The sequence below is a fragment of the Macaca fascicularis genome, chromosome 13 (assembly GCF_037993035.2).
Source record: "Macaca fascicularis isolate 582-1 chromosome 13, T2T-MFA8v1.1".
Taxonomy (NCBI): Eukaryota; Metazoa; Chordata; class Mammalia; order Primates; family Cercopithecidae; genus Macaca; species Macaca fascicularis.
Window position 1 is genome coordinate 8,906,427 of NC_088387.1, and position 20,903 is coordinate 8,927,329.

At 40.3% G+C, this 20,903-nt stretch overlaps 1 long non-coding RNA gene across 10 annotated transcripts in view; it reads left to right on the plus strand.

Annotated features, from left to right (window-relative positions):
• Positions 1-20,903, plus strand: part of LOC102126542 (uncharacterized) — a 108,086-nt gene that overhangs the window by 26,398 nt on the left and 60,785 nt on the right. For 2 of the 10 annotated variants that reach the window (XR_012421988.1, XR_012421991.1), the window contains exon 3: positions 16,132-20,835. The exons of 6 other annotated variants lie outside the window; for them this stretch is intronic. This is a non-coding gene — a long non-coding RNA (uncharacterized lncRNA). The remainder of the gene's footprint in view (positions 1-16,131; positions 20,836-20,903) is intronic. 2 more of the 10 variants (XR_006691511.3, XR_012421990.1) reach the window with 1 other exon arrangement.

Consider the following 20,903-nt stretch of genomic DNA (forward strand, 5'->3'; position numbering starts at 1 on the left):
AAGACTTGATCTACCTAGCACTTAAGTACCTTAAAAAGTTGTAATAGTGTGTAACTTCATGCTGTAAACAGTGTAAAGTTGGACCTAGAAAAGCCAGGCTGATTAAAGGTATGGGATAAAACTTTAGAATTAAATGTAAAACATAGAAGTAGTTAGTATACTATTAAAAGTTTTATTTCACATCAGTGGGGACAGCAGACCATTTAATTCAAGTTTTCAGAATAGTTGCCATAATATGGTACATTATATTTTCTTCATAAATTTAATTTCCTTTGAATCTGGGAATACTTGCCATTTCTTCTTTTTTTTTTTTTCCTTAAAGAGACTAGCTAAAGATTGTAAATAAGATTTTTCTTAAAAAACAAAAGCCCTCAGACTTATTTATTGAATCTGTTTTTATTGTATTAATGCCTTTCTCTTTAACTTCTGGTTTGTTTTACTCTTATTTTTCTAACTTTAATATGAATAATTTGTGTTATTTTATTCTTTCTTGTTTAATATCAAAAGCACTTTATACTACAAATGTGTGTCTAGTTAGAACTGTGGCAACATACCATAGATCTTAATATATGTGAGCTTTGCTTGTAATTATTTATTAAATATTTCATAATCACCTTTCCTCCTACCCCTTCGGCACACATTATTTGTCTTTACATTTATTAGAAAAGATAAGGTTTTACAAGTATTTGTTTATACTTTTGTTATTAACTTCTAGTTTTATTGCATTGTTGTTAGAGAATGTATGAATTATTTATTTTATAATTCTTTTTTTTTTTTTTCTGAGACAGAGTTTCACTCAGTCTCCCAGGCTGTAGCGCAGTGGCATGATCTCAGCTGACTGCAACCTCTGCCTCCTGGGTTTAAGTGAATCTCTTGCCTCAGTCTTCTGAGTAGCTGGAATTACAGGTGCATGCCACCACGCCCGGCTGATTTTTTCATATTTTTAGTAGAGACAGGGTTTCTCCATGTTGGCCAGGCTGGTCTCGAACTCCTGACCTCAGGTGATCCACCTGCCTCAGCCTCCCAATCTGCTGGGATTACAGGCATGAGCCACCGTGCCCAACCTGTGTGAATTTATTTTGTGAACTATGTTGAGGTTTGCTTTGTAACTAATATAATCATATTTAAATTGTCCATAGACACATAAAAATGTGTGGTATAGTCATGTTAGTAAAATTATGTATCTATTACATCGCAATAGTTTTATGATTTAGACCTTATACACCCAATAATATTTTGCCTGAGATGTTAAGAATCCATAAAATTTGACAAAATCTCTCACTTCTGTTAATTTTTGGCCAATTGTCCCGGTGTTTCCGAAAATATTTGTTTGTATAATTTGATGCTATGCAATTATATCCATAAATTTTATAAGCATTGCCTTCTTTGGTGATTATATCCTTAAAAGAAAAATTGTCCTCTGTTTTATCTTCTGTGTGATTCACTTTATGTGATATTTATAGAGAACATTAACTCATTTTCATCTATTATCATAAGTGATGTGCGTGGTCTCTTTGTGTTATGATATTTTCTTTTTATTTACTTCTTCCATTTATTTTCTGTTATTTTCCTTTTTTTGGTAATGTAAACTATAATTTATATGAGCAACTTTTCCTAATGATTTTGAAGTTACAGATCCTGTTTTAACCATACTACTTGATGCCTTTACGACACCTTTCTGGCCTCAGGGTCCTGCCACTGGCTCCATCAAGCACAAGGAACACTTGTCAGACCCGCTGAGATCTGCTGCTTGATGTAGCCATGCCTTATCACCCAGCCCAGTGACTTTTAGATGCTGTTATTTCAAAGCTAGAGAAACATATTTTGAGTGAGTGCTGCCCATCTCGTTTGTGACCTGCACTTGCCCCTTCAAATTGAGGCAATTAGGCTTCTTCCAGATTCCCTAATTTTATTTTGCGGAAACGTACATCTCCCCATATGAGGAAAAGTACGAGCTTTCTCTTGGTGACTTCTTCAAATCCAGCCCAGCTGTACAATATCTAACTTGCATTTCTAAAAAATTCTTTAATGCAACCATAATTTCAACACTGATTTTCTCCCCACCCTGCCTCCTGTCTGTATCATCTTTTGCTCATATTAATTGGACTCTGTGGAGGAGGAGTTGATGTTTGTGCTCAAGGTGGCTCTTTATCTAGCTAAGACTGATTCTTGAGGCCATGTGTGGAATATATTGTAGAGGAAGGCAAACTATGAAAGAGTTTTAAAAATGCAAATCACGTTTTGAGCTTCTAAAAAAAATTTAATTTCTCATACTCTGAAACTTATTTTTAAAAAATATAGACAGACATGCAATGCTGAATGATGGAGATATGCTCTGAGAAATGCATTGTTCAGTGATTTTGTAGTTGTGTAATCACAGAGGATACTTACACAAACCTAGATGGTACAGCCTACTACACACCTAGGCTACATGGTATGACCTATTGCTCCCAGGCTACAAACCTGTACAGCATGCTACTATAGTGAATGCTGTAGGCAGTTGTAACACAGAGTAATTATGTATGTATCAAAGGATATCAAAACGTTAAAAAGGTATAGCAAAAATGCAGTATGATGGAAACATATCATCATATATGTGTTTAGTCATTGGCCAAAACATCCTTATGCATTGAGATGCATGAGATGCATGACTGTATCTCAGTGTTTATAAAATGAATATGAGAACAACTTTAAGAATACAGGTTTAGTATCCTAAATATGGATATGGTTTGTTCATCTTCATATTTTAAGCCTAAAATTTAAATTCATGGAGAGATTCTTATTTACCTCATATTCCTCCATGAGAGGATTTTTAAAAGTAAAATGAAGTACCATAAAAATGATTAAATCTCTTGGATTTAGGACACAAGTGCAGTTGTTTCATGGGTATATTATGTAGTGGTGAAATCTGGACTTTTACTATAGCCATCACCCGACTAGTGTACACTGTACCTAATAGGTGTTATTTCACTCCTCATTCCCCTCCCAACTTCCCACCATTTGGAGCCTCCAGTGTCTATTATTCCACTCTGTATGTCCGTGTGTACTCATTGTTTAGCTCCTACTTATTGGTGAGAATATGAAGGAGTCTTGCTCAGTGCAGTGGCATAATCTTGGCTCTCTGCAACCTCTGCCTCCAGGTTCAAATGATTCTCCCACCTCAGCCTCCCAAGTAGCTGGAATTACAGGCACTTGCCACCAAATCTGGCTAATTTTTGTATTTTTAGTAGAGACAGGGTTTCACCATGTTGGCCAGGCTGGTCTTGAACTCCCGACCTCAGGTGATCCACCCACCTCAGCCTCCCAAAGTGCTGGGATTACAGGCATGAGCCACACTGCACCTGGCCAATCATAATGTTTTTAAGTCATCAAAATTAAAATTTAACATATGTAATTTTATATATCCTCTTTTATTTCTCTAGAACCATGTAAATGATCAAATCTCATTACCCTATTTGCTATCTATGTTTAGGTTATTTTAAAGGGGATAAATATATCTTAGCTTGAGAGCTTCTCTCACTTAGAATCTTTATATTTTACAAAGGCTATGTATTTTATATCTCAAGAAAGACTGCTTTATTTGTTTGCCAATGTAATAACTGCCATAAAGAGCTTTATCATTCTGACAATTTCCTTCACGTAGGTCAAAACAACACAGCAGAAAACATTTCTTCTGGGCTGCAAATTTTTTGGGGAATGATTATAATTGTTTAAGTTATTTTTAAGATAATTCTCACCCTTCTCACACTGTTTTCTTTTTTGTTTTTTTGAGACAAAGTCTCACTCTGTCATCCAGGCTGGAGTACGGTGGCATGATCTCGGCTCACCGCAATCTCCACCTCCCAGATTCAAGCAGTTGTCCCACCTCAGCCTCCTGAGTAGCTGGGACCACAGGAGCGTGCCACCATGCTCGACCAATTTTTTGTTTTTTATTAGAAACAAGGTTTCACCATGTTGGCCAGGCTGGTCTCAAACTCCTGACCTCAAGTGATCCACCCGCCTCAGCCTTCCTAAGTGCTGGGACCACAGGCATGAGCCACCGTGCCTGGCCAGATACACTGTTTGTTTCAAACCTCAAATAACAATAGGTTCAAAGAACACTGAAACAAAATAGTTCATGTTACTGCCTTCGTACTTCTAACTGAAGTCTAATTTTAGTGAAATATTTTTGAAATGTAAAGGCTAGAAGTTTGTAACCTTCAGTATAATTGAACGTTTATTTTCCTACGATTAATTCCGTCTAGAATGACATGTGCAAAATAATGCAGTCATAGTAAACTTTGGAAGGAAACTTGGAAATCATTTTGTCAAACTATCTTATTTATAGATGAGAAACTTGGGCCCAGAGAAGTTCTATGATTTGTATAATGAAAGAACCATAATGTTAGCAGCATTTGTGTTTTCCAAGCAAAACAGGACTAGGCAGAAAGTTGAATTGGTTCCCTGAATAATTCAGATCAAAAGAAGCTGAGGTATCTGAATTCAAAAAGCCAGATTGTATGTTTGCCCTCAAGTATCAGGACAAATCTTATTTGGAGTTCCACATATCCACACCATTTGCGTGCTTTCTGATTAAACACTTAGTCAATGATGACTATTTAAGCATAAGAAATTCAATTCTCCTTTTCACGGACATTTATTAACCATTTGTTATGTGCAGACACTGAGCTGAGTACTATACATACTCCATGTCATCTAAGTCCCACAGTTCCATAAGGGAGGCAATATCGTTATTCCCATTTTGCAAAATAGAAACTCTGAGCTCTTATATGGAGACAATTCAGTACTTGCTAAAGTTTACACATCTAATAAGAAAATTAGATGCTCAAGGGGGAAAAAAAAAAAAGTGCATATCAGACTCCAAACTGTACTTCTCAGCCTATATGCAGACCTCGGTTGGTGAAAAGTTTGTTGGAAACATGGCTCTGCTTAGCCAAGAGTTTCTTGGGTCTCTTTACCTGTTGTTGGTGTGTCCCCCACCTCTTCCTCGATGGCCCTGCTTCTCTGGCTTGCATCGGGGCAGAGAACTGCCCTTCAGCTCCTGATTCCCCTCTCCAAAGTCTGGCCAGTGTCAGGTATGAAGACTGGCTCCTGTACCCCAAGTCAGTCCATCTCTCAGGTTTGACTCATACTCCAGAGCTCCCTGGCAGATCAGACTGAGGATGCTCATTTGCTTAGCATGACTCCCTGGCCTGGCTTCCCCTTTTCTGTGGCCTGCTTACCTCATCTTTCACCAGTTTCTCCTGGAAGCTCTTCCTTCCTGCATCGATTACACAGAAATCTTCACATCACGTCTTCTTCTCAAAAGTCTAACCTGAGATGGCTCGTGCTTTTACCCGAGCATCTGATGATGGGAAGATGTGGACTCTGGTGGAAGGCACATGATCAGATCCTTTTGTTTTCATCTCATTCCTCTGTTGGATATTAAAGAAGTGTTCCCGAATCATGCAGGAATAGTCTGCGAGGAAATTATACTCTTCTTCCAACTCCACACAAGGAGGCCTATTTGGAAAAAAGTTTTTCCAGAAATGATTACATATTTTTATCTTTCAGCCATGCACAATAAAACATTCAGTCCCTTGACTCTCCATATTCTCCAAGCAAATTAAGAGTTATGTCCAACTTCACTGAAGAACTTGCAGAGCCCTTATGAGGGTGGGTGACCCAGAGCACAGTGACCAGGCGGGCAGCAGTGTGTGTCTGTGCATACCTGTCCCACTGGCTGCCAAGAGTTGCGTGAGCCTGACCACGTCTTCCCTGCTCACCAGGCTTCCACCACTCCCCAGCCTCTTGAGAGAGAACAAGTTTCCCTGGCTAGATGAATGATGCCCTTTGGTCCTGTCTCTGCTTGTGCCACTAGCTTTATCTCCTACACTAGCTACCTTGTATTTGTTCTCCCTCACTATGAAATCATCCATAATTCCCCAAACCCAACCTGACACCACTTTTGCTTATGGTCAGACATTTCTTTCCCTGGGAATTCATGCAGAGCTCTCATCCAGAATTCTACAGGAAATCCATTTTCTCCACTTACAGAACTGAGGCAGGAGCAGTGGCATCACTGTTTGACTCACCCAAGTGGCCGAAAGTCATTTTAAATTGGTCTGTTTGGTGACTATTCACAAACTCCGTGGATGTTGTCTTTTAAAATGAACTTCTTTGGTCAGGGACCTCAGGACCCTCTACTCTGAAGAATATTTTTCCTCTCCAAGGAGAAAATGTGCCACCTCAATAAGAGAATTCTATTTACCCAATTATAATGCATACATGCTTGGAACCCACATGGTTGTACTCGATAGACATAGGTGGACCTCTAGAGTCAGGAGAGAACTTGCACAAACATTACTGGGACAAGCCCTTTGCTTACTGGAAGGCATGGACCCTTCGTTACATTCTCACACACCTTCTTTGACCCTTACTTTATCTCTTTGCTTGACAGAGACTTAGAGGTGTGAAGAGACCCCCGAGGCTCTGTTTTTCTTTATATAAATTGAATAGAGACATTGGAAAAAGAAACCGATGAAAACAGAGGTGAAGAGCCTGCTGTGGCTTTTCCTCGAACTCACCTTGGTGGTCATTCTACACCAGAGGACAGACCAGAGATGTCAAAGGGTTAATGGTCCGATTCTGAGGCAGAGGTCACAATATCTCTCTGCATGGTTGCATGCCTATGGGTTTCAGTAGAAATTATTTAATCATATCTCATGTGGAAGCTCAATTAAATACCAATTCTCCTTATTTCGCAAAATGGAATAAAGCTACGAGTAACAGGATTTACACCCAAGACAACATCGCCATTGACACTCAATCAGGCTTTCATAAATAAGGTGATGAAGAATTCAAGGCAACCACTTCGATTATTTGAGTCAAAAATTTATAAGTGTGTTTTCTTTTCCTGGGAGGAATTTAAGAGCCAGCTGAGGAGAGAAGAGAGCCACATGTGGACAGTGACCCTAGAATGTAGTGGCTGAGTGGAGCCGTGGAGCCAGACAGGCTGAGGAGAGAGGAGCTCACTGTGGCAGTGTGTCAGACACAGGCTTGCAGAGGTCAAGTTTTCACTGCATGGGCCAAGTCAGAGGTGACATGCAGATACTAAATCAGGGTTATTTGGCCCTGATGTCTTAATAAATAGTTACAACGACACAGTGGTGATACTTCTCATTTTGCCTTGGTAACAATCTGTTGATATCTAGGAAATGTCTGAAATTCTGAGTCTAGCCAAAAATTTGTGGCTTCTACCATGATTTAAGACATTTAGTCTCTGCTTGTTTAGAAACTTCTATGTGGCTGCTGTCCTGATGCTGGACTAACTGGTCAGATAAGACCCATAGGATGCTTTTGGCTCCTCAAATCTGCAACCTCATGAGGGAGAGAGATCCAAAAACTAGCCCCTGTGTAACCTGTGATTAACAAGGCCCTGTGAGGAGAACCTGAGCAGAGGTCTCTGTTGCAGGGAAGATAAACAGAAAGCAACCCACCCAGCCCCAGGGAAGCATGGGGTTTGCTGGAGTAGGCATTTTAATCATGTCTTAAGTAGCAGTGGAGAAGGGGCTAAGGAAGGATGGTAGTGCACACAAAGACCCAGACGCAGGTACCGGTAATCAGGGGCCCTGAAGCCCTGGGTGTGTGGCAATAAAACCTGCTTCTTTAGGGTAGGTGTACGTCCATGCACATGAACAAAATAATTTCACGTCACGGGAGCGTGGATTCCTCGTAATTCTTTGCCTTAGTAAATTTAAATATGTAACTGTGCATTCTGTTCAATTATACCACCAAATAATGCAAATTGATTTACTAAAGTATAAATTGTAGGTTTTGCCTTCTTTAGCTGGTAGACTTCAAGGCAGTCGTTTAAAATGTTAATACTTAGACTTTTGCCCTTTCAGCTTGGTAAGAAAATATAAAATGTGTACTTTGCAATAATGAAATAAAAGGAGTCTTATTGGTAGGCACCACTTCAACCTGTCCCAGTCCAACAGAAGGCCATACATAACTTCCCTTCTCAGGCTTTGGAACTCACATGTCCTCAGATGAATACAAACGAGGGACAAAAATCCTTTTGTGTCAAGCCTCCACAAATGTGGAATCAGTTACCAGTCGATTTAAGAACAATTGGAAGCTTTTCCTGTTTTAAGATGGAACTGAAACAATACCTCGTGATGACTAGAAGTTGTCATAATTGTTTTAATTGATGTTATTCTTGTGTTATCTCCGTTTATTGTGTATTTATATGCGTTTGCTTATTGCAGGTCATGCTTGGAAATGGGCTTTCAGCTCCATTTACATACACAGTTAACAAATCAATCACGGCACGTATGTATATTTCTCAGCCCCACTTGTTTATATCAGATGGGCCTGCCATATGTAGTCTCTATACATTTCATGCCCACATGTTTATATCACACAGATAATCCATCTGAGATTGATTTCAACTTCACTTTTAAGTCCGGGGGACTGACAGAGCAAATATGCATCTTGAAATACAGGCTGAAGTTGTTATTTTGCTACAGAAGAACAAAAAGACCTAATGCGTTTTTTGGTTTTTTTTTTTTTAACTCTTTGTTATGGATCTATTTAAAGTGATGTTCCTGCAGCTTGTTGCTAGAAATTGCTGGAGAAGAAAGTTGCTATCAGAACACTGCAGTTCTCTAATTTCACACTAGGCATGTCTCCTCTCACCCCACCCCCACTCCCCCTACCAGCACTAAAAGCAAAAAGATGGTGTAAACAAAGCCACAGAGACAATCAGTTGCAGAGCAATGCATTCTAACATTAAGCATTTATATCACAGCTGATGGAGAAATGGCATGTTCAATTTACACTCTATTTATAAATGATAAACATCTATACACACATTCCTACCTGTCTTTCATATCCCTATATCCAAAACAGGGCAAATAAACCAACAAATATGCAAGGAGAAATGAGGGAGAGAGTGTGCCATTGTTTCATTTATTCCATTTACAAACCTACAAGCCACAAATACACATCAGGGAAATGTGTTTTTCTCAGAGCTTCATAATGTTGATGTGTTAATTCATACATAATCACAGCCACGTGGCCGCTCTTGCTACAAGGCAACACCTTTGTCGCTTTCACTGGGGTGTGTGTCTGGTAGTGCACAGGATTGGGTGGACAAAAACACACTACAGAGGTCTGACATCTTGGCGCATAAATTATTTCGTCATCCACATTGGAAAGTAATCTCCCATATACGTAGCATTTGGACTTTTGCAGGAATAAACGTGTGAAGAACAAAGTATGTCCTTTAAGGCCCTTAGAAGTTGCCTGGCTCCTCTGTTTCATTTAATAAATATCCAGATCCAAACATTAGGCAGGAGAGTGGCATGTAAGCAAATCTTCTGGGGGACAGAGAGGGATTGCAGTGTGCAAATCCTATGAAAAAACCTGAAAAAGCTATTAGGGTCCATTGTGTCATTCCAGCTGTTACACAGACATACTTAGTCCATGTGTCAAAAATGCTTACTAAGTTTTTCTCTTAGAGGAAAATAAGCCGTAAGTACACAATAGCCTTTGTCTCTTTCAAAGCTGGATAATGCAAGGGCTCTGCACATCTGTATCGGAGGTACCCATGGTTCTGCACCTAACGCTCTCACTCCTGCTCCGTACGGTTTGCTCTAAAATCTCTGGGTGCCGCTCACCCAGCTGACAGGGGCCACACAAAGTTCAGTGCTGGGCACACAGGCGGATGCAGACTGCGCAGACACAGCCTCCGCATTAAGTGCCTTGAGAGTGTTCCTTGTTCCGTTCCAAAAGCTCACACTTGCAGAACTTTCTGGAGTCACATCATATACTCAAGTTAACAGACATACTGGACACTAATGACCTAAAAGACTCCACAGTGGTTGAAATGTTTAAACCACAGTTGCAGGAGCCAATGAGAATGACCACTTTGCAAATACTTGGGATGAGAACCAAATGTGCAGAAAGATGTAAAGTTTTCCTAGGAAAAATAACCAGAGCCTAGAGAAGACTACAAAATCCATAGAGAAAATAGAATCATTTAATCGTAGAGATCAAGGAGACCTCAGGGATAGTATGGTTCAAAATAGGACTGGAGGGACAAAGTAATTATTTGTAGAAACTTGCCAGGTACATGGCCAGAGATAATGCAACGGGCCAGGTCTCCTGACTCCCAGCAAAGAGATCTTCATGCCAGGCTATGCCTTCCTCACCATATACACATGCACAATTCATCTCCAGGAATCTCCTTAATGAGGTTCCAGAGAGAAAACAAATTATATCAATTAAATTATGTGATAACATATGTGGAGAACAACTGATTTTATATAAATAAACTCAACAACAAATTTGTCAGTGGAAAGACATGTAATGATTCGCTATGACCTGAGGGCTTTTTCATTTTAAGCTTAGCCTATAATAATATTCTAGGCTAGAGTCGAAACTACCAATGTCCTGAAAAAAATAAAAATAAAAGTGTTTGTAAGAATTCCCAAGTGAGCCCCCTCTTTTTTTGTACCTGCTGTGGTTCAACTCACATCATCATAATATTTCTCATGACAAGGATCTCATTCAAATATCTAATTATTCTACTGTAGGCCTATGATTTGTCACCAGAATTATGTATATCTAATCATTTACTTGCAAGAATCCTTTGAATTTAGAGGATCAATTTGGTGACTAGAACGTAAGTGTAGCATCACAAATGAGAAAAGCCAACTTCAACGGGTCTCTGGTAGGGAAGTGAGTGAGTATTGGCTGTGCCTGGTTATATGGTGAGTGCCTGCAACCACATCCCTTTTGCTATTTATGACAGGTAATCTAACAAAACATAGTGCAAAATAGAATGAGCGACTTAGTAAAAATTTGAAGCAAATGAGATGTTTCATTAAATACCAACTATTTTTAAGTACACATCAGTGGCAGAGTTTTAACAAATAGTTATGGTTTTCTTTTAACCAAATGATGCAGTAACTAAATTAGTACTATAAACTCAAACGCTGTTGCAAGGACAAGAGATTGAGTCAGACAGAAGGAAGGAAATTGGCTGCAGTGTATTGTTCCTTCTTACCCAGATTCATGTAGTAGATGGGCTTTCCCTGCATGGCAAGAGTGGGTACAGGGAGAAGGTTGGCTAGGAGTTGGTTGGACTCTGCAGTGACTGGAGAAAATTGTTTATTTTACTCATTTATCCAAAATTGATGGAACCCACTTGATGCAAGCGCTATGCTAATTGCCAAGGTTATAAAAACACATAAGACAGGCCTTGCCTTGAAACCATCCTGTGGGGAGGAGTAACAAGCATTTAATACAAATCACTACAACACAATGAGATCTTTTGTGTAGGGGTCAGGGGCCACAGAAAGCATTAACAAGATGTTACCTGAATCTTAAAGGTTTAAAAGTAGATCTCAAGGTGGCTGGTTGAGAGGAAAGCATTCCAGGGAGAAGCTAGTCCAGGGAAAGCTCAGAGGCCCAGAAAATGCAAACACATCGGGTGAACTTAATGTTGCTTAAGTGTGCGATTATGATTGGTTTTTCCTTTAATCTTTAGGCTTTGAGTATTTTCTAAATGCTATGTGATAAGCTTTTATCATTTGTATAATCAAAAATAAAAAGAGCTACTGCTCCAAAAATCAAAGAAAGATTGACAAATGAGATCGTGCATGAATTTGGGTTTTTCTCTGTACCCCATGCTAAGAGTCAACAGCGTTTTTGAAAAGGCAACTTGGATGGTCAGAGTTGCTATTTAGTATGTGAAGCCAGCATCAGCCAAGATGTAAATGGTGCAAATAATTCCCAGAAGGTATAAGAGATTTGGAATTGACTGGATTTACGAATCAGAAATTCAGAAACATTTTATGTAATCTTTAGTGCCAAAAGTAATTTCCATAAGACTACCTATAACATTCTTTTTTAAAAATTCAAATATCTCTAATTTGGGTATCAACATTTCTAGCCAAATACAGTCAGAACGCTGTGTTATTGATCTTTAGTATAGAATAAAGATTGTCTAGTACAATCTGATCCCAATTTATTCTGAAGGACTTATTTCTTTTCAGGATATAAAGACCCATCATTGATTAATGTAATTGAAAAACATAAACAGCCAGCAAATACAACAGTGCATTGTTCATGTTCATATGCAACATACTTTTCGTATGCAACATACTTTTCATATGCAACATACTTTCCTGCATGATAAACTTCTGCTCACTGGTGGTGAGATGACCTTGGCCATCGACAGGGCCTGGATTATATTTAGACTCTATTTAGACTCTACTTACCAGGAAATGCAATCATGAAATGTGTAGTATCAACATTTATGAATGAAACCTGTCTTTGAACAATCTATTTGAAAATTTAGAATTATTTTGAAACATGCTATTTTCACAAAGACACCCTGGTAAGATCGACATACCATAGCATTAAAGTACTTTTATTTTTTATGAATGATTCAAATTTACTGGATTTTAATGAACAATTGGCAGTTGAAAGAGTTTGGGATACATATAAATACGTGAAAACTGTAGGACCCTTTAAAATAATTTCACTGTTTTCACAATAAGCAAGCTGTAGAGTATATTAAAAATCAAGATCATGGGAAGTGAAAAGAACATTTTGTAGCACCAGAGATTTCAAGAGAAGTTAAGTTTGTAATGGGAACTAACCAGGGCTGCTGGTTTCTTGAATGGAGCAGGTGAAGTGTTGCAGAAGTAATATGCATCGCTTCCACTGGAAGGAACTAAATGAGTCATTATGAAGACACTCATTACTGGCTGTTTCACTTAATGGCTCCATGAAAAGATGTATCAAGGGCTACAAACTTTGTGACCAATGAGAGAGTGGAGAAATAATGAGGTAAACTTGCCCAATCTTTAGGCAGATAAAAATTCCAATAAGCCACAGTAGGGGGTGAGTGTTTGGGGTTGTACGTTCCTTGGTTCCAGGTGCCAAGGGTTTTCTAAAGCCTGATTGAAACCAGGAAATGAGAGGGGGGCGAGGGGTGGGGGAAGAGAGAGAAAGAGAGAGAGAGAGAGAGAGAGAAGTTACTGGTAATACGATTTTATTCCTTATAGAAAGCATGTTTCAATGTTCTTGTCACATACTTGTTTAGACACTATTGAGTGTTATGTTTCTGTAAAACATTTCAAAGGTTGATGGAAGTTGTACATTTCACGAATTATGAAATAGTACACTGTGCACTCTCTAATAACAGATGTAATAAATGTATCTTGACGCTTATTTAAGAACAGTGTTTCTTCTCTTGACACCATAATGTAAAGACGTAGAATGGGAAACCCTCAGACATATATATTTGTTCCCATTCACATAGATCCCCAAATCAATTATTTAAGTGGAGTAAGAGGATTAAATGACACATCAAGCTACGTATATAAGAGAGGACTTGATTTTAAAATTCCGAACCCATCCCAATTAATAACGCATTAAATTCAACCTCAGCCATCTCTAGGGATGAAGCGTCCACACAAACCCTCCCTCATCTTCTCGAACTTCTGATAGTGTTAAAGCTCATCCTGATATTTAACCTAAATCTGCCCTACTGCAGCATAAGCCTATTACGTCTTGTTTTGTCCCCATTGACTAATGAGAATAATTGGTCCCCATCCTCTTTATAATATCCCTTTATGTGGGAGTAAAATAGTTATTATGTCTCCCTCAGGTCTTCTTTTCTCTAGATTGAATGTGTCCAGTTCTTTTAACCTTTTCTCATGGGTCACATTTTCTAACCCTTTTATCATTTCTGATGCTCCCTTCAGAACTCCCTCTCATTTGTTCTGTCTGTGAAAGGAGAGATGCCCAGACCAAGCCTCCAAATGGAGCCTGTCCAGTTCAAGTCAAACTGAATAACCGCCTAGCATGGTTTAAACGTGCGCACGTCTTAGCATACACTGCGATCGTCCAGCTTTTCTTGGCAGACAGATCTGTTTGCTGGCGTTTTATTACACCCTCCATTCCAACAGTCCACCTGGAGAGGGGAATTAATTGCCTTTTCTCGGATGACTCCTCAGACTCTTCTCAACAAGGAATATACTTGCTGGAATCTTTTCACTAACTGGGCCCTTGTTGTGATATCATGTTTCTCCAAAAAAAGCTCTCGTGCTGAGTACCCAACTTTTGTTTTCCAAATTATATATTAAAGCAAATTCACCTTTAAAAAAAAATAGACTTTATTTTAGAGCAGTTTTAGGCTCACAGCAAAATGGAGTGAAAGGTACCGAGATAGTCCATATTCCCTCTATCCCCACAGACCCACAGCCTTCCCCGCTATCAACATCCTACACCAGAGTGGTACACTTGTTACAACTGATGAAACCACCACACTGATACATCATTATCACCCAAAGTCCAGAGTTTGCATGTGGATTCACTCTTGATCTTGTACATTCTATAGGTTTGGACAAATGTATACTGGCATGCATCCACCATTATAATATCATACAAAGTATTATAGTTTCACCAACCTAAAAATCCTCTGTGTTCTGCCTCTTTCCTCCCTCCCTCCCCTCAACCTCTGGCAACCACTCATCTTTTTATTGTCTTCATAGTTTTGCCTTTTCTGGAATATTACATGGTTGGAATCGTATCGTATGTAGCCTTTTCAGATGATAAGTTTTTTAACTCTCAAAACACCCTTGTTCTCAACAGTGTTCTCAATCTCTAGAGAGAGGCAATATTTATATGTGGCCTGGGTGCAAATACAGAAAACAGCAGTTTTCTCTGCAATCCTACCAGGAACCATTCCAGTTCCGGGTTCCTAGCTGGGAACTCTGCCTCAGTCTCCTCATGTGTGTATTCTAAAGGATTATCCCTTCATTTTAATGCTTAACAATTCTATTCTATAGTCTCAGAAAAAAAGGACAAATCCTCCATCATCAATCATGGCTCTTACGTTTTATAATCTTTTGAAAGGCACGCTTATAAATTTGAAAACAGAATCTCCAAACTATATCTTATCCTCTTTTTACATGAAATAAAATGTGAAATCCCTTTTAAAATGACAAGGAATTATGATTCCCTGCCAAAAAAGCCTCAGGTCCTCCCAGCTGAGGCCCCGGGATGATGGAGTAGAGACAAGCACCCCTTGTATCCATTCTGAATTCCTGACCCACAGAATCTGCACGCCTCATAAAACAGTTATTTTTAAGGACTGAGCTTCGGAGTAATTTGTGAGAGAGCCAAAGATCACCAGAAAATTTACCCAACAGTTTTGAAGGGTGTCTGTCAGTCTAGGCAAGATGAAGAAATGTTGAAATTAGGGCATTGCAATTTGCTGCCTAGCTGGTACAATTTTCTCTAGCAATAACTACATAGCCGCAGCTCAAAGGGCAAGACAGGGCCTATATAGGTGTGTGAATGTTTAACTCGCCTAAATATCTGTGAAACTATTCCTTACATAGGAAATGAAACAAAAATCCCAAGCAAATTGTAGCACCCTACAATACACTTTTCAATGAAACTCTTTATTCCTTTTAACAATCGACACTTACTTCAAGATAATTTAAGTACACATCTCATTTTCTAAAAGCTTTCTTCCATGAGTTTAAATGTTAGCAGTTTGTTACAGCACTTCCAGACTCTTCAAAGGTATCTGGATTCAGAGTCTCATGTTAGTATGAAATACCATTATACATTTTTTTTCTAACAGAAGTTGCTTCTGTTGACACAATGCAATTAGCGTGCAAACAAAGAACAAAGTTCGCATCTTAGTACAGAGAACACTGACTCTCAGTTGCCGCATTCTGCCTCTGAAAGCTGCCCTTGTTTTAGTTCTTCCTAAAACCTTGTAAGACAGAATGAAAAGTTGGCAAATTGTGTGCAGAGATGTTATTTATCAATGAGTTAACTTTCTGCACTCTCATCATCTTTCCTTTCGAGAGGATGCTGCAAGCCCAGGTAGGCACTATCACTCAGTGGAGACTCCGGGAGACAACTCCTGTTTTACTTTCCGTTCATATCAGATGATTCATCAGAAAATTTCCTTTCTTTTAGGGATGAAAATATGACACAAAGCAAGGCAAAGTGTACAAAGACTTTCCCTTCTTCTGTTTGGTTTGTCTGTCGTGAGGTTTTGGTTTCTAGGCAATGGAATCCCTTTTCCCCTTTCTTTTTTTCTTTTCCTTTCAGACGTGTATGTTCAGGGCATCACGGTAACTGAGCTAAATGCCAAGTGAGCTCCCCGCTGTGTGTGGCCATCCACACGCCACCCATCCGCTGGCCACAGAGATTCAAGCTATTTAATTTCGGAAATGACATTTCTCCACAGTTCTTCCAAGATAGCAATTTATGTCAATCATCCCGGAACCCCTTCTGCCAATGACAATGTCAATGGACTTGAATTTCCTATTGACTTTGGGGTGAGAGGGCTATCTCTTTGACTCTTCTGAGTGGTACCTTTCACTATCATAAAGTTTACTTCCCAAGGAATTTTCCTTGTGATCTCAAACCTAATCTGACCTTCCTTTTATAATCGCGCAGAAAAGGAGAAATTTTTGCACCGTGTTTTATTGCCAGGAAGCCTGGGTCTAGTTGACTGACTTCATAATGGACTCCTTCTATGATTTTATTCTAGATAAACTCTGTTATCACTCAGGGAGGGGATAAAAGTGACCAGAGCACCCAGATTTAGGGACATCAGTGCACTGTTGCCTCCTTAAATATAAAAATAAACCTGCAAATTGTTTTGCACGTGTAAATTCTAAAAAATGCTACATTCGTACAAATAAAAAGATGTGTCTCTTCTTCAATATTATTGTGAAGCTTTGAGAAAACATGTATGCGTCTTGGAGATGGGGAAGGATTAGATTTAAATTCATGTCTAACCTCCTGAATGCATAGCTGGGATTCTTCTGTGTGTCACTCAGACAAATCAAACATCTGCATCTGAAGGACACAGGTAAGGTTAACAATAAGTATATCATTAAGAAAAAACAATTTTGACAATATTTACATTCCTCCACTTCATTTAAACATGTTGGTGATCTGAATATTTTTATTTTACAAATAGTTTGCAAATTCTATTTTGAAGTGTTAAGAAAAGTGATTGTAATCCAGAAGGAGACAGTGATCTGGGATAAAGGTAAATGAGATGGGGATCAGAAGGCAACTGCTTCTGCCTGTGCCTCAACTTTCCCATTCCCCAGTGAGAGGGCAAGCTTCCTGCAGCCATCCCTCCCAGGGAGCTGCTCCTGGGAGCAACACGAGGCCTTCTCGCTACCCACTTTCCAGCTCCTACCTTGTGAAAGAAACAGGTGCTGACTGGGCATGGTGGCTCACATCTGTAATCCCAGCACTTTGGGAGCCCAAGGTGGGTGGATCGCCTGAGGTCAGGAGTTCGAGACCAGCCTTATCAAAGTGGTGAAACCCCCTGGCTACTAAAAATACAAAAACTAGCTGATTGTGGTGGTGGGCACCTGTAATCCCAGCTACTTGGGAGGCTGAGGCAGGAGAATTGTTGAACCTGAGAGGCGGAAGTTACAGTGAGCCGAGATTGCGCTATTATACCCCAATTTGGGCGACAAGAGCAAAACTCCATCTCAAAATAAAAGAAAAAGAAAAAAGAAACAGCTGCTACTGGTCTAAAATAGGCCTTACTGCCCTGAGGGAAATTTCCATTTTTCCTCTGCCTGGGTCAGAACTGAGCAAGTAATTGTCCTGGCCATGGTGCCCTCACTCAGGGCTCTCCAGGGTGGCAGCAGAGGCCCCTGATCTCTTCTGCATGCCAGGCTGCCTTTCTCTCTCAGTAAAGACTGCGTTTCCTTTCTCTTCCCTCTCCCTCTCCCTGTAGCCGCTTCTCAGCTTGTAGGTCTTTGGATCTAGGAGATGAGAGTTTCAAAACTGTTAGCATCTAACTTTGATGAGCACTTTTGTGGCTGGCAAAAATAAATCATAAGTTGGTATTTCAACTCGTATTGTCCTCCATCCTAGAGGAGATAATAGAGAGAAGGGATGAATGGTAAGATCTTGTTAACGAAGTCCCATTGCTCCCAACATGAGCAGTGTGGTGTGGGAAGGAGCGGTTACGCCTGTGTGCTGTGCACGAGTGAACTGAAAGCACATGTCAACTCATGGGCAACGTTAGGCGGTGTCCATACTCTTCAAATCAACCCTTTTCCTCTAGCTTTTAAAGAATCTTCTGAGGACCAAATCTTCATAAATCCCATTTTTGTAAGGCTGCTCTCAATTATCTCCTTCAGGAGCCTGTGCTCTGTGTCCCCTTGTGGGCTAATTGAATGTGTTGTTAATGCAAAGCTGATTGCTCAACGTTTGATTTTCCACTTAAAAGTTTGGTTTCGGGGATGGGTGTAGGATGGCAAATAAAAACCCTATTTTCCCCTCCTGCTTTGGTATCTATTAAGAAATCAGACATAGGGGACAGAAATGTAAACTAAAATATCAGCTGTGTTACTATTAAGCTGATTAGAGAATATGGTTTAGATATGCACCCCCTTGCCAATTTGGCCATTTTAGGATCAGGGCCCAATATGGGCAAAGCCAGCTTCTGTAAGCTTGCAAAGAGCCAAGAGCAGGTCAAAATGCACCCGGCAGGGGACAGGTGGATCCAACAGAGACTAAGCTGTGCCCAGCCCACCAGGTTCCACTCATTCTCTGCAATTCACGGCTCACAGAGGTCTCTCCTACCCAACCAGGAAGGAGGGAAGAAGGGGTAGAGAGAAGCTGGAAATGTTTTTCCTGGGTTTTCCATGCTCAAAAAGTGACACAAAAATTTTCTTCTTTCTATGGTAACACTAGGATTGCAGAAGATTCCTGTTTACAATTGTGTGAACATTTGTATCCCCAAAATTCCTCTGTTGAAATCCTCATCTCCAAGGTGATGGTATGAGGAGATGAGATCCCTGGGAGGTGACTGGGTCTTGAGGGAGAAACCCTCACGAATGGGATTAGTGTCCTTATAAAAGAAACGTCGACGAGCTCCCTCTCCCCTTCCACCATGTGAGCACGTGGCCTGAAAGCCCCATCTACGAGCCAGCAAGCGGTCCTCACCAGACACCGAATCTGCCAGCGCCTTGATCTTGGACTTCCAGGTTCCAGAACCGTGAGAAATCAATTCCTGTTGTTTATAAGCCACTTGTTTCTGGCATTTCGTTATAGCAGCCTGGTCAGCGTAAGACACTCTTGGCACATGAAGCCACCTCCGACATCATTAGAAAATGAAATAAAAATTAGACAGCACTTGTAACATGCTTATCACAGCATCTGCCACACAATAAGCTCTCAATCCGTGTTATTTTTATTGTTGGTATCATTATTGTGCCATATGAAGGTCGATAGCTCCCTCAGATTCCAAAGTATTCTTTTCTAAATAAAACAAAATAATCTACTTGGTATTTTGAAAATGATACTACGTTTATTAGAAATGCCTTCTATTCCTTTAACAATAGCTGGTGAAGACAGGTTGATGAGAGGTGCAGGAGCGGCTTCCTGGAGATTGAAACTTTTTCACCTTCTGCCCTTGTCTTCTCCTCCTTGATTCATTGTTTTCATGGGCCATAAGCACAGAGAATTTTTGTTTCATTTAGCCGTGTAACATCCCATATAGACCAACCGCAAAGACTCTTCTCCTGGCCAATGTACCTGGAAGTGTCCATTTTAGGGGGTGGAGTGCAAGGTATCCACGCTGCAGCCTGCCCCACTTCACCAGTGCCTGTGCACGCAGAGCTGTCTTGGAGTGACTGTGAGGGAAGCCTGCAGCTTGTCACGGCAACCGAGCAAAGGTGTGATGTGGCCGTGTGGACACGAAGGAATGGCTCTGCCCAGCTGCATTCCAGATGAACACTCCAGGATATCTATGGAATGATGAGTAATTTTACTCCTACCAACAATGTCCCAAATACTGCACTGCTATGTACGTCGTGTGCCAGTAAGCCTTTAGAAATCACAGCTACTGTAGAAGCTAAGTACCATTACCCTTATTGTATAGACGCACAAACTGACTCGCCTAGAAAGGAAGTGATTACGTAGAGGTGCAAGAGTAGTAGGTAACAGAGCTGGTTCAAGCTCATGCCTTTGTAATACAAACTCAGGCTTCATTTTTTTCTTTTGCACCAAGACTGCCCTCTTTGAGAAACAACAATATTTGGTGTGTTTTTTCAGGGAGTGGGGTTCTGGGGTTTCATTTATCATGAAATATGCATTATACCTCTGCAATAAACTGGGTGCCAGGAAAAAGCCATCTCCCCTGACAACTACAATACAGTGGAGGACACTAAGGACTGAGAAAGGGTAAAGATGGGGCATGCCATGGGCAAGCACTTACGGGGGGTTGGGCTGAGTGAAGGGCTACTGGCGTTCAGGAAAGCAACCTTGGCTCAGGTAAGAGTGGGCAGCTTTCGGCCAGAAGCAGGGTCTACAAAGTGAGGGGCGGTTGGCACCGGAACAGAGGTTACTAAGGCAGAGGGACCAGGGAGGCAGAGGGCACAAGATCATCTGAGCCATGTGGAGACCTGGAAGCAGCTCAGGAGAATCAGAGCCAGGGAGAATAGCAGGAATTAGTGCAGCAGTGAGATCCGAGGCGGGGGAGGTAAGCAAGGGTCCAATTTCACTAGCCAAGAAATTGTTGGTGTTAGCCTACAGGCACTGCTTAAGTTTACATAGGTTGCAATCATTTTGACCTAGAAGCTGGGAGCCAAGAGAACGGGTAGGACCTGTGCTGGCAGAGACTGTAGTGGGAGATAATGGTGATGATGGTCTCTACGGTTGTCTAAATCTTTTCAGGATGAAGACGTATGTCCAGCTAGAATCATTTGTCCTTAAACCAGGTTAAGTTGCCGTCCATGCCAAATGAGTATTCAGGACAGAGGTCATGTACAGGTACAGTCAAAACTTAAAATCTTGTAAATTATATATAAAATTATTTGAAGCTATTTAACACCTGATAG